General features: G+C 43.3%; 1 protein-coding gene across 2 annotated transcripts in view; it reads left to right on the forward strand.

Moving 5' to 3' along the window:
* The window catches only part of SUSD1 (sushi domain containing 1), a 247,166-nt gene extending 246,066 nt beyond the window's left edge, over positions 1-1,100 (forward strand). For both annotated transcript variants that reach the window (XM_040361305.1, XM_040361296.1), the window contains one exon: positions 723-1,100. The gene's annotated coding sequence lies outside the window, so the exon portion shown is untranslated. The remainder of the gene's footprint in view (positions 1-722) is intronic.
* Positions 1,101-14,079: the final 12,979 nt, after the last annotated feature.

Genomic DNA, 14,079 nt, shown 5'->3' on the forward strand with positions numbered 1-14,079 from the left:
CACCAGTTGAAAATAATGGAAAGAAAACAAATGCAGCCACCACATCTAAGCACTGGTAAGCTGCAATGTACAGTATGTACATTTGTTTGTGAGTTTAGATACTAACTAATTATTTGGCTTATAAATGCCTTACTGGTGCATATTTTATGAACAAAGACTAGTGTGAGAGTCCCAAGTTTTCCTTATTGGACACCATCTTGATTCTCATATTGTAAAGAGAAGTTGGAGTCAATATATATTTTTTTAATCACAGCCCTCATGCCAGACACTTCTGTGACAGTCATATGCCGCTGCTTTCTAAGTCCTCAACCAAGGAGACTGGTTAGACACTGAGATGAGGGCTTAGCCTGGTTATATACTTCTCTTCAGACACGATCCAATGTCTTCCTTCAGTCTGCACATGTGTGCTGCAGACCAATACATTTTTATAGGTGAGTGGCCATTGGAGACCACAATGAGTACAGTCCCCCATAGTAATGAATGGGGCCTCTGCACTCATGAGAACGGGGAATAGTAAAGGGCAACATCATTAAAGGTGAAGCTGTCATTTCAATTTGACATAAAAGGGACATTATGAATTAATGAAGAAATATGGAAAATTCGATTGCTTTTCTTCCTAAATATTTCCATCCAAGCCATGACTTACAATGTTTAAAACAATTCCTGTATAAATAGTGATTCTTGGTATATGTAATGTAATTATATTATGTTTCTTTCTACAGAAGTACTACTTAGAGTGTCTTCTCAGCCATCGATGTATGGACTTTATCCTGAAAAGCAGGAGTGTTCTGGATAAATTAAGTCCTAATTCCCAAGACATGGAGGAAAAAAGAAGTTATCTCCATTCCAGGGGGAATTATGGTGTTTTTGTGGTTACTACTGAGATAATAACTGTTGGTCAACAAAAGACTTAAAGATAGAATATCTGATCTTTTTTTTTGTTTGTTTGTGTCAGATTATGCCATGAAATATTTATTTGCACTGTAGTTTAAATCTAAAGGATAACTTGCTTTAAATTAAAACTTAAACTCTATAATAGACATACAGGCCCAGATTCTCAAAGACTTACGACGGCGTATCTCCAGATACGCCGTCGTAAGTCCGAATGGGCGCCGTCGTATCTATGCGCCTGATTCATAGAATCAGTTACGCATAAATTCTGCCAAGATACGAGCGGCGTAAGTCTCCTACGCCGTCGTATCTTGGGTGCATATTTACGCTGGCCGATAGGTGGCGCTTCCGTTGATTTCCGCGTCGAATATGTAAATGAGCAAGATACGCCGATTCACGAACGTACATACGCCCGTCGCAATTAGTTACGCCGTTTACGTAAGACATACGCCGGGGGAAAAGATAAAGCTGGTCTCTAGGTGGCGCAGCCCATGCAAGGTATGGACGTCGGAACAAGCGTATCTTTTTACGTCGTTTACGTAAGTCCTACGTGAATGGGGCTGTGCGTAGGTTACGTTCACATCACAGGCATTGAGCCGGCGTATCTTTGGGCGTAAATACGACGTGATACTGAGCATGCGCATTCGTTCGGCCATGCATCTACATGGGGTCACGCTTAATTTAAATACAACACGCCCACGACCTGCCTACTTTGAAATACGCGCGCTTACGCCGGACCATTTACGCTACGCCGCCGTAACTTAGGACACAAGTGCTTTGTGAATACAGCACTTGCCTCTCTAAGTTGCGGCGGCGTAGCGTAAATAAGATACGCTACGCCCGTACATAGTTACGCCGCCCTACGTGAATCTAGGCCACAATGTTTAGCCACAGTGTACATATAAAAAGGTACCTCTAAGGAGAATATCCAGTTCACTACCCAAACCTTATGTGGTTGGATCTATGACCAATGTGTACCACAGAGGAAGGCAGAGAAGGTGAAGACTGTCTCAGGGTGACCATTTATCACTATAAGCCAGTCTGACACCTACTCTGTCCATGTAAATGCAGAACTGTACAATGAATTGGATCTTTTGCTTAGTTAGATTTACTGTATTCAGTTATGTTTACTTTAAAAAAAAAAAAAATGATATGCTTGTTGCAAGTCTTATTCACTAGTGCAAATATCTTTTAAATTTACCGTATTTATCAGGGTATAATATGCACAGGCGTATAACACGCACCCAAACTTTAAGATGGAAGTTTCAGGAAAAAAACTTTACACAGCCCCCTGTGTATAAAAGAGTGAGTGTTATATGCCAATAAATACAGTAAATAATGATAGTCTAACTGTGTCTGTTTTAGATCAGTATGTAGGTTATTGTATTTTTAACTTTGGAAATACTGGTGACGTTTTATGACTTTATTGAAATGTCTTTGATATATTTATATTTGTTTTGTTTTACTTATTTTATCATTTTCAGCTGAGTTCTTTTTTTTTTACCTCAATAAACCTAATATAATTATTATATGCTGCAGTCGTAATTTGCTATTTAGTTTGTGTGTTTGTCTGTGTGTCAGAGGAAAAGATATGGGCAGGATATGGAGGTTCAACTCCTCATGAGCATGATCCTTCTCCTCCTTGGCTAATGCTGTGTACACACGATAGGTTAGTCTGATGAGAACGTTTTCATCAGACCAAACTGATCGTGTGTGGGCCCCATCGGTTATTTATCCATAGGTTAAAAAAATAGGAACTTGTTTTAAAATTGTCTGATGGATAAAAAACCCATCGAAAAAATCGTTCGTCTGTGGGCACGTCCATCGGTTAAAAATCTATGCATGCTCAGAATCAAGTCAACGCATGCTTGGAAGCATTGAACTTCATTATTTTTAGCACGTCGTTGTGTTTTATGTGACCGCGTTCTGACACGATCGTTTTTTTAACTGATGGTGTGTAGGCTGATGGTCAGTCAGCTTCATCGGATAACTGATGGAAAAATCCATCAGGCCGTTTTCATCAGACTAACCTATCGTGTGTACAGGGAATAAGGGATTGACAGGCCACCAGGAGAAAGGAGAGATCCTTTTTTAATAATAGTAAGTAGCTTAGAAAAGGATTTTCAAGGTGCCCAAAAATAACACAAAGCAGATAAAAGGTACATGTTTATTACAAAGAAATCATAGCATGATAAAAAATATAAGGTCAGATAAAACAATAAACAACATTAAACCAAGAAAAAAAAAGGAAATTGTGCTCATACAGTCTTATTATTGTGCATAAAATTAAATGAATAATCAACTAAAAACTCCATAGACAAATGTAATAAGACAATAAACAAGCTGCTTCATACAGGATTGTTCAGGATACTCCCCTCACATCAATTCACCAAGAATATCCCATACCAAGAAACTACAGCATACAAATGTATGTATATAATTTAATACTGCATTAGGGATATCCAAACGGGGGAATATTGACCTTGAAACTTTTTGTAGGATCACCATACTTCTTAAAGAGGTATAGGAGGGAATCTTACAATATTTTAAATGATAACCACACATTAGATGATGACATAAAAAAAAACATACAATGAATATACCATACTATCAGATAACGTCGCTCACTATCCATACACACAAAGGGTCCAAAGGTGGGGTGCATACACCAAGCTCACAAAATACCCCTCCACAAAAGGCAGATGTGTCTGATCCTACAATTCTTTTGCACACGTGTGTAGAGAAATAGGAATGAGATCAGAGCAAGCACAAGATATCTGTAGATTCTTCTTTAGCCTAGGTTCACACTGCTGCGAATTCAAAATCGCGGTAAAATGCGCGATTTTACCGCGATTTCGCGGCCGCGATTTTGCCGCGATTTCGGCCGCAATTTAATGTAAATCACGGCCCAAAATCGCAAAAAGTAGTACAGGAGCTACTTTTTGAAATCGCAGATGCGGCGTCGCACTGATTAGGACAGTGCCATTGCCGACAATTGCCGCCGATTTGAGATGCGATTTGACATGTCAAATCGCATCTCAAATCGTTCCAAATCGTACCCAGTGTGAACCAGGGCTTAAACACAGTTCTTCGCCCTCTGCATGTCTTTCTACCTTCCTGGGGGCCTATTTCACAGGGCTGTATTGGCTGGACTCTACTTTAAAATGTCTTCTGGACAATGAGGGTTGTAGTGGTATCTCAGTCATATAATTTAATACAGGATAGCAATGGAAAGGCTCCTGTATTGCTTTCCAACGTAGTCAGTCACACACCATCATGTAGGGGACAACCGTATTCTGTTTCCTCCAGTCTAGGCCACTTGTAGCACTCCATGGCAGCAATCAGCCAGTATCCTCCATGGGTTCCCTGAGGAGGGGGAGATTATTGCAGCTTCCCACATCCTTAGATCCTAAGGCCTAAGGACAAGGGACAAGGCAGATGTCACAGATGTATCCATTCAGGGCAAAGTCCTAGATGGAAGAGCATGTGCATACAGTCATTTAATAACACTCCCAGCATGCATCAGCAACCCCCCCCATTCTGCCAGGTATTTAATATTCCTAAAGTGGTTGTAGAGTCTATTTAAAAAGAATAGTGAATTTACCTGCTCTGTGCAATGGTATTTGTTTCTGTGTCTGCCTCCAATAGACACACACCCTACCTACACTCTTCTCAGTAGATTTGACTGACAGCAGCAGGAACCAATGGCTCCCACTGTTCTCAGAAAAATCTATGAAATCAGGAATAGAGGGTGAGAATAGAGGGAGAGCAGACCTGCAGACTTGGATCAATACAGAATCAGGTAAGTGCTAGGGAGGGGGAGGAGGGAACATACACGGGAAGTTTGTTAAAGCTTACAGCATAGAATGCATTAAAGCCTCGTACACACTACTGTTTTTTTATCTGAACGAAAAAAAAAACTGACAGCTCAGGTCGGAGCATCTGTACTACCAATATGATGTTAGTGCAGAGGTCTCCCCTGCTGTTCTATTGTGTTCTGACAGGGGGACGGTCCCCCTGCCAGAACACTCCGGTCAGTACTCTCAGCCATTGGCTAAGAGCGCTGACCGGGAGACGGTCAGCAGACTTTTTTGAGTCATGACAGACCCTTTGACAGAAGCTAAGCGCCCGGCCAGCTTCTGTCAGACTGGCTGCCATACACAAGGGCCGAATGCTAGTTTCTATTGAATCGGCCAATGCTGCCCGACATTCGGCCTGTGTGTGCTAGGCTTAAAGGGGTTGTAAAGGAAAAAATGTTTTTCCCTAAATAGCTTCCTTTACCTTAGTGCAGTCCTCCTTCACTTACCTCATCCTTCGATTTTGCTTTTAAATGTCCTTATTTCTTCTGAGAAATCCTGACTTCCTGTTCTTCCTGACTTCCTGTCTGTAACTCAACACCGTAATGCGAGGCTTTCTTCCTGGTGTGGAGAAAGCCTCTTGAGGGGGAGGGGGCGAGCAGGAGTGTCAGGATGCCCACTAACACAGAGCTCCTTTCTCTATCTGCAAAGTAGAGAGTGTCCTGACTTGACTGCTCGCCCCCTCCCCCTCAATAGGCTTTCTCCACACCAGGGAGAAAGCCTTGCATTACGGTGTTGAGTTACAGACAAAGAACAGGAAGTGAGCATTTCTCAGAGGAAATAAGGACATTTAAAAGCAAAATTGAAGGATGAGGCAAGTGAAGGTAAAGGAAGCTATTTAGGGAAAAAAATATTTCCTTTACAACCCCTTTAAGGCCGAGTACACACGACCGAGGAACTCGTCGTAAATGAAACATCGTTTTTCTCGACGAGTTTCTTGTCAGGCTTGTGGAGAAACTTGACAAGCTTTCTTTGCGTACACACTGTCAAGATCCAATCTCCTCGTTCTCAAATGCGGTGACGTACAACACATACAACGTCAGGGGAAGTTTGATTCCACTGGCACAACCCGCGGGTTTCATAGCATACACACGAACGTGTTTCTCATCGAAAACCAGCCCGACGAGGAACACGACGAGGAAATTGAGACTCCCGTCGACAGTTCCTTGACAGTTTCCTCACTGAAAAACATACACACGACCGTTTTCCTCGGCAAAAAAGCTCTGCCACCAAGTTTCTTGACGGATTCTGTCGAGGAAAACGGTCGTGTGTACGAAGCCTAAGGTAAAAAACCTTTTAGACTTTAGAACCATTTTAACACAGAATGTTATCTCTAGCACACCTTGCAGGAGCAAGCTCAACACAGCATTTGACTCAGATTACACAATACACGCCTTTAGAACACTACACAGCACACAGCTAAATGACTAAACCTCTTACTAAATCACAAAAATACCAAAAGAGAATTCGGAAAAAACACTACATCCCTACATTAACATCTAAATATATTCTGTCAAAACCAACCTACGCTTAAAAAAGTCCGACCGTGTGTACGGGCCTTAAGAAGGGTGAGGGGACAGTTTTAAGATTAGTTAGGTTTTGACTCAAATACCACTTTAAAGGGATGTTAAAGGTAAAAAAAAATCCCTAAATAGCTTCCTTTACCTTAGTGCAGTCCTCCTTCACTTACCTCATCCTTCGATTTTGCTTTTAAATGTCCTTATTTCTTCTGAGAAATCCTCACTTCCTGTTCTTCTGTCTGTAACTACACGCAGTAATGCGAGGCTTTCTCCCTGGTGTGGAGAAATCCTTTTTGAGGGGGGGGGGGGCGAGCAGGAGGGTCAGGATGCTCTCTACTTTGCAGATAAAGGAGCTGTGTGTTAGTGGGCATCCTGACACTCCTGCTCGCCCCCTCAAGAGGCTTTCTCCACACCAGGGAGAAAGCCTCGCATTACGGTATTGAGTTACAGACAGAAGAACAGGAAGTGAGGATTTCTCAGAAGAAATAAGGACATTTAAAAGCAAAATGGAAGGATGAGACAAGTGAAGGACTGCACTAAGGTAAAGGAAGCTATTTAGGGAGAAAACATGTTTACCTTTACAACCCCTTTAAGGTTCATTTCACCGCCTGCTAGCTGCATGCAGTAAATATAGATAGTGTAATGTTCCCTTTTTTGTGTAATTACAAATAATTAAGACTTTCTTTCAATTTTTATAAAAAAAAAAAAAATCAATACTAAACACAATTTTTTTTTAACCACTTGCCGCCCGCCAATGACAAATTGACGTCGGCAAAGTGGTTGTAGAATCCTGACCGGACGTCATATGACGTCCTCAGGATTCTCAGCCGCTGCGCGCCCCCGGGGGCGCGCATCGCGGCGATCGTTGTTGCGGGGTGTCAGTCTGACACCCCGCAACACCGATCTCGGTAAAGAGTCTCTCACGGAGACTCTTTACCACGTGATTAGCCGTGTCCAACCACGGCTGATCACGATGTAAACAGGAAGAGCCGCCGACGGCTCTTCCTCACTCGCGTCTGACAGACGCGAGTAGAGGAGAGCAGATCGGCGGCTCTCCTGACACGGGGGGTTCGCGCTGATTGTTTATCAGCGCAGCCCCCCCTCGGATCGCCACATGGACCACCAGGGAAGCCCACCCTGGACCACCAGGGAAGCGGGCAAAAAAAAAAAAAAGTCTAAAAAAAAAAAAAAGTCTTGAAAAAAAAAAGCAATAAAAAAAGATGCCAATCAGTGCCCACAAATGGGCACTGATTGGCAACATGTGTAAATCAGTGCCGCCCCACAGTGTCCATCAGTGCCACACCACAGTGTCCATCAGTGCCACCCCACAGTGTCCATCAGTGCCACCCCACAGTGCCCATCCATGCCCAGTGCCCACCTATCAGTGCCCATCTGTGCCACTCATAATTATCCATCAGTGCCGCCCATGAGTGCCCATCTGTGCCACCTACGAGTGCCCAGTGCCGCCCATGAGTGCCCATCAGTGCCGCCCATGTGTGCCCATGAGTGCCGCCCATGTGTGCCCATCAGTGCCGCCCATGTGTGCCCATCAGTGCCGCCTATGTGTGCCCATCAGTGCCGCCTATGTGTGCCCATCAGTGCCGCCTATGTGTGCCCATCAGTGCCGCATACCAGCGCCGCCAATCAGTGCCACCTCATCTGTGCCCGTCAGTACTACCTCATCGGTGCCCATCAGTGCCGCCATATCAGTGCCCGTAATTGAAAGAGAAATCTTACTTATTTACAAAAAAATTAACAGAAAAAAATAAAAATTTAATTTTTTTTCAAAATTTTCAGTCTTTTTTTAGTTGTTGCGCAAAAAAAAAAAATCGCAGAGGTGATCAAATACCACCAAAAGAAAGCTCTATTTGTGGGAAAAAAAGGACGCCAATTTTGTTTGGGTACAGTGTAGCACGACCGCGCAATTGCCATTCAAAGTGCGACAGTGCTGAAAGCTGAAAATTGGCTTGGGCAGGAAGGTGCGTAGGTGCCCTGTATGGAAGTGGTTAAACCACTCTATGAATTCTTATTGACCAGAACTGCCGCTTGTTCATCTTGTCCCCTCAGCAGTCTGCAGTTATTTTTTCTCTAGAAACATATTATTTAGAATACTGTCCTTTTTTTTATTTTTATTACATACATTTTTTAATAATGTCGTCAAAAAAAGAAAATAGACAGTATTCTAAATATGATTCTTCCTTTTTTTAACAAAATGTGTTGTGTGATCCCTTGGGTATATCTAATGGAACTCTTGCATTCTTAAGATCTGACCATCAATCACTGTTCCTAATGGGGTTGTGAGGGCAACATAATAAGCAGTGATGTTAGATTTGTTTGCGTAGTCTCAAACTCTTTTTAGTGGTATCCCCAGGCCAAAGTGGAGATACAATTCTCGCATCTAATGTTAGACTTGTACTCGGGACACTCCCATGTTAAATGTAGCACAGAACTTTTAGCTCCTAGTTACAACATGTCAAAAATATTTTCAATACACTTCTTTAAACATTCAGTAAAATATACTGTAATTATTTCAGTAAACCTGTAAATATGACAAACTAACATTCTTCAAATCATATCTTTTTTTCCCCTCCATAATCATATGTTGCATCATATTTATTTGCCTTCCTTTTGCTAGCCTTTGGTTAAAGTCACATAGATCAACAGCAGTAACCTGTTAAATATTTTGTGGCTGTGTTTGCTTAAAGCAGACCTTTAAGCAAACAGTAATTTTTTCATATTTCCATCTGTAGCGCTACCCCCGAAGGAGCCGCTGGTTGATTTGGGATCTACTCTCTTTTGGCTCAGCTCGCTCAATAGGTTAGTCTGATGAAAACGGTCGTGCCTACACACCATCAGTTAAAAAAACGATCGTGTCAGAACACGACATGCTGAAAAAAATGAAGTTCAATGCTTCCAAGCATGCGTCGACTTGATTCTGAGCATGCGTGGATTTTACCCGATGGACGAGCCCACAGATGATTGTTTTTTTCTATAGGGTTTTTTATCCATCAGATAATTTTAAAAAAAGTTCCTATTTTTTTAAACTATGGATAAATAACCGATGGGGCCCACACACGATCGGTTTGGTCTGATGAAAACAGTCCATCAGACCATTTTCATCAGACTAACCTATCGTGTGTACGCAGCATTAGGCTGCAGTGTTATAATATTTCTAACAGTAGGCATACTATTCTGGGCCAGGGCATACTATTATGCACATTATGAAAATATTATATTGGAGATGTATATTATTCTGTTTGTATTATTTTTATTGAAGCTCATCTCAGGGCAAAAATGAAATTTAACTTTCACCTGTTTGTCCGTTCATGAATATAAGGAATATACACTGCTCAATAAAATTAAAGGAACACTTTTGAATCAGAACTCCTGGGATAGTGATCTGGTTAGTTAAGTAGCAGAGGGGGAGGGGTGTATACAGAGGGGGTTGTTAATCAGTTTCAGCTGCTTTGCTGTTAATTGAAATCAACAACAGGTGCACTAGATGGGCAACAATGAGACGACCTCCAAAACAGGAATGTTTTTTCAGATGGAGGTGTCTGACAGTTTTTTTCCATACTCATCTTTTCTGACTGTTTTTCACTAGTTTTACATTTGGCTAGGGTCAGTGTCACTACTGGTAGCACATGGTGATACTTGGACCCAGGGCTGGACTGGGACAAAAATGTGGCCTTGGACTTTATCCAGACTGGCCCAGGGCATAGCACATCAGGTTACAGTGCACATCAGAGCATGGTACAGAGCTCAGCACATCAGGGCACATCAGGGCATGGGGCACATAGCACATCAGGGCATGGGGCACATAGCACATCAGGGCGCACAGCACATCAGGGCACATAGCACATCAGGGCATGGGGCACATAGCACATCAGGGCATGGGGCACATAGCACATCAGGGCACATAGCACATAAGGGCATGGGGCACATAGCACATCAGGGCATGGGGCACATAGCACATCAGGGCATGGGGCACATAGCACATCAGGGCACATAGCACATAAGGGCATGGGGCACATAGCACATCAGGGCATGGGGCACATAGCACATCAGGGCACATAGCACATCAGGGCGCACAGCACATCAGGGCACATAGCACATCAGGGAACATAGCACATCAGGGCACATAGCACATCGGGGCACATAGCACATTAGGGCACACAGCACATCAGGGCGCATAGCACATCAGGGCACATAGCACATCAGGGCATGGGGCACATAGCACATCAGGGTACATAGCACATCAGGGCATGGGGCACATAGCACATCAGGAAATGGGGCACATAGCACATCAGGGCACATAGCACATCAGGGCGCACAGCACATCAGGGCACATAGCACATCAGGACATGGGGCACATAGCACATGGGGGCACATAGCACATCAGGGCACATAGCACATCAGGGCATGGGGCACATAGGACATGAGGGCACATCAGGACATGGGGCACATAGCACATCAGGCACATAGCACATCAGGGCACATAGCACATCAGGGCATGGGGCACATGCTGAAAGATGTTACAGGCAGCATAAAGTTCTCCAAGGCTTCTCCAGACCCTTTCACGTCTGTCACATATGATCAGGGTGAACCTACTCTCATCTGTGAAAAGCATGGGGCACCAGTGGCGGACCTTCCAATTCTGGTGTTCAATGGAAAATGCCAATCGAGCTCCACAGTGTCCGGCAGTGAGCACAGAGCACACTAGAGGACGTCGGGCCCTCAGGCCACCCCCATGAAGTTTGTTTCTGTTTGCTTGGTCTGAGACATTCACACCAGTGGCCTGCTGGAGGTCATTTTGTAGGGCTCTGGCAGTGCTCATCCTGTTCCTCCTTGCACAAAGGAGCAGATACCGGTCCATACTCTTGTAGATTATAGAACCAAGTACCACAGTAAAATACATTGTAACAACAATGTTATAATGCATTTGTTAAAGAAGTATGGCCAAAGCTTTTTTGGCTTTACATCCCATGTAGATCTCACATTCATGTGCTCTCCTTCAACCCAGAATCAGCCAACAGCAGGCTAAAGCCCTCTGTCAGCTGATGTCACAGAGTTGGTCCAGGCTTAAAGTCTGGATCCTTTCAGATGCCTGACCAACAACTGTCTCAGTCTCTCAATGTACGTCTGAGAGCTTGAGCAGCTGCTCCAACGCCTCCCCAGCCCTTCGCTCCATGTTTGCTGGAGGGGCAGAGCAGAGAGTGGTGACTGACAGTCACCACTCTCTGCTCAGTGAAGATTGAAAACTGACTGATCAGCGGTCATGTAATAGCTTAGTTCTTAGTCCTTTCCGCTTTCATTATGAGGATAGTTACTGCTGACTATTCGCAAGGATCACAGGGTCAGTCCTCCTTGCTGCTGTTTTCGAGTGACCACAGATGGCCATATCACACATCCGGCCTTAGAAGCTGCTTTGTAAGTATACCCTTACTGGGATTTCACAATTTTCTATTATAAATTCCATAATAAATGGATTATAAATGCCCATGAAGCAGTGATGCAGGCCTTCTCAGCTCATGATCTACTAACAGCTCCAGGCCAGCTTGTAGTGTCCCTCCCAAGGACTGATGTCTCCTGTTTGAAATCACATGCTCCAAATCTTCCTGACTGGTATGGCTCCCTCCTCTGCATTACTAAGGGAGAATTTTTAAGAAACTATGCTAGATTTTATGCACACAATTGTTACCAACTCAGCACCCAAGTGTTTTTCTGAACAATACTCTATTAAAAAAAAATGTTTTAAGAAGTGGGCCATTCTCATTGTGGATCCTGTCATTTCTTGCCTAAGCAAAACATTGACTGTTTCTGTTAAGGACATATTAACCACTTGAGATCCGCGCTATAGACGAAATACGTCCGCAGCGCGGCTCTCAAGTGCCAAGTGGCCGTTTAAAAACGGCCTTTATGTGCATTACCCGCGCGCGCCACTGGGTGGCGCGCGGCGGGTAAAAACTGTCCCGACGCATCGCCGAAGACCCGATGCGTGTACCTGGCGGCCGCGATGTCCGCCGGGTACACGCGATCGTCGGTGACACGGTAGGTGACAGCAGGAACGTGGAGCTCTGTGTGTAAACACAGAGCTCCACGTGCTGTCAGAGGAGAGGAGACCGATCTGTGTCTCTTGTACATAGAGACACAGCATCGGTCCCCTCCCCCAGTCACCCCCCTCCCCCCACACAGTTATAACACACCCAGGCTACACAGTTAACCCCTTCCTCACCCCCTAGTGTTAACCCCTTCCCTGCCAGTCACATTTATACAGTAATTAGTGCATTTTTATAGCACTGATCGCCGTATAAATGTGAATGGCGCCAAATTTGTGTCAAAAGTGTCCGATACGTCCGCCGCAATATCCCAGTCCCAATAAAAATCGCAGATCGCCGCCATTACTAGTAAAAAAAAAAATAATAAAAAAAATCATAATTCTGTTCCCCATTTTGTAGGCGCTATAACTTTTGCGCAAACCAGTCGCTTATTGTGATTTTTTTTTTTTTTTTACAAAAATACGTCGAAAAATACGTATCGGCCTTAACTGAGAAAAAAAATAGTTTTTTTAAAAAAAATTGGGATATTTATTATAGCAACAAGTAAAAAAAATATATATTTTTTTTAAATTGTTGCTCTTTTTTTGTTTATAGCGCAAAAAATAAAAACCGCAGAGGTGATCAAATACCACCAAAAGAAAGCTCTATTTGTGGGGAAAAAAGGACGCCAATTTTGTTTGGGAGCCACGTCGCACGACCGCGCAATTGTCAGTTAAAGCGACGCAGTGCCGGACGCTGAGATTTCGCCTGGGAACGAAGGGGGTTTATGTGCCCAGTAAGCAAGTGGTTAATAAAAGGAAATAAAGTGCGCTGTCTCAATATTGGTATATTAATGAGCTGACCAACGCTCCAAAATCGAGAATGGTGTACCTTTAAAAATAGCGTGCACACTAACAATAATACATTTAAAAGAAAACAGTGCATAAAAACACTAAGCAACACTTTGTATTGACTTATTTACAATGTTTTTTTATTTTCCTTATATAGCGGTATTACCTATTTGCATACTATATGTCATATATGCCTTTGCAACATGGTTTTGTTTACATTGTGATATGTTTTGCTTAGTGTTTCTAGGCACTGTTTTTTTTAAAGTGATTACTCTTATGCCACCGTACACACGATCGAAAATTCCGCTAGCAAAAGTCCGATATGAGCTTTTGAACGGAAAACCATGTGTATGCTCCAGCTGGTTCTCCAATTTGCCAACGGAAAAAAATTCCTATCGTCTGTAGCAATTCCGACGCATTTTGGGAAACAATTTAAAGCATTAAACTTCATTTTCTCGGCTCGTCGTAGTGTTGTACGTCGCCGCGTTCTTGACGGACGAAAGTTCAGAGAACTTTTGTGTGACCGTGTGTATGCAAGCCAAGCTTGAGCGGAATTCCGTCGGAGAAACCATCCAAGGTTTTTCTGACGGAATATCCGCTCGTGTGTACGGGGCATTTGTGTTTACGCTTTTTTTAAGGGCACAACATTCTGTATTTCTGAGCGTTGGTCAGCTCATAATATACCAATTTTGAGACAGCGCACTTTATTTCCTTTTATTGATTTGTCACATCCTGATATTCAGGGAGTTTCAGGTGCAGCAGTCTCTATATTGAATTGGCTAGCGCATCCTTTTATCCACTTCTCCTGTTGAGGACATCCCAGTGTTATTGGACCTGACAGACAAGAGAATGGAAACCCTTTACAAATCCTTGTTCTCCCTGACAGGCTTGGCTTTCAACTTGATGTCCATTTGCCAAACCT

The sequence above is a fragment of the Rana temporaria genome, chromosome 1 (assembly GCF_905171775.1).
Source record: "Rana temporaria chromosome 1, aRanTem1.1, whole genome shotgun sequence".
In the NCBI taxonomy this organism is placed as follows: Eukaryota; Metazoa; Chordata; class Amphibia; order Anura; family Ranidae; genus Rana; species Rana temporaria.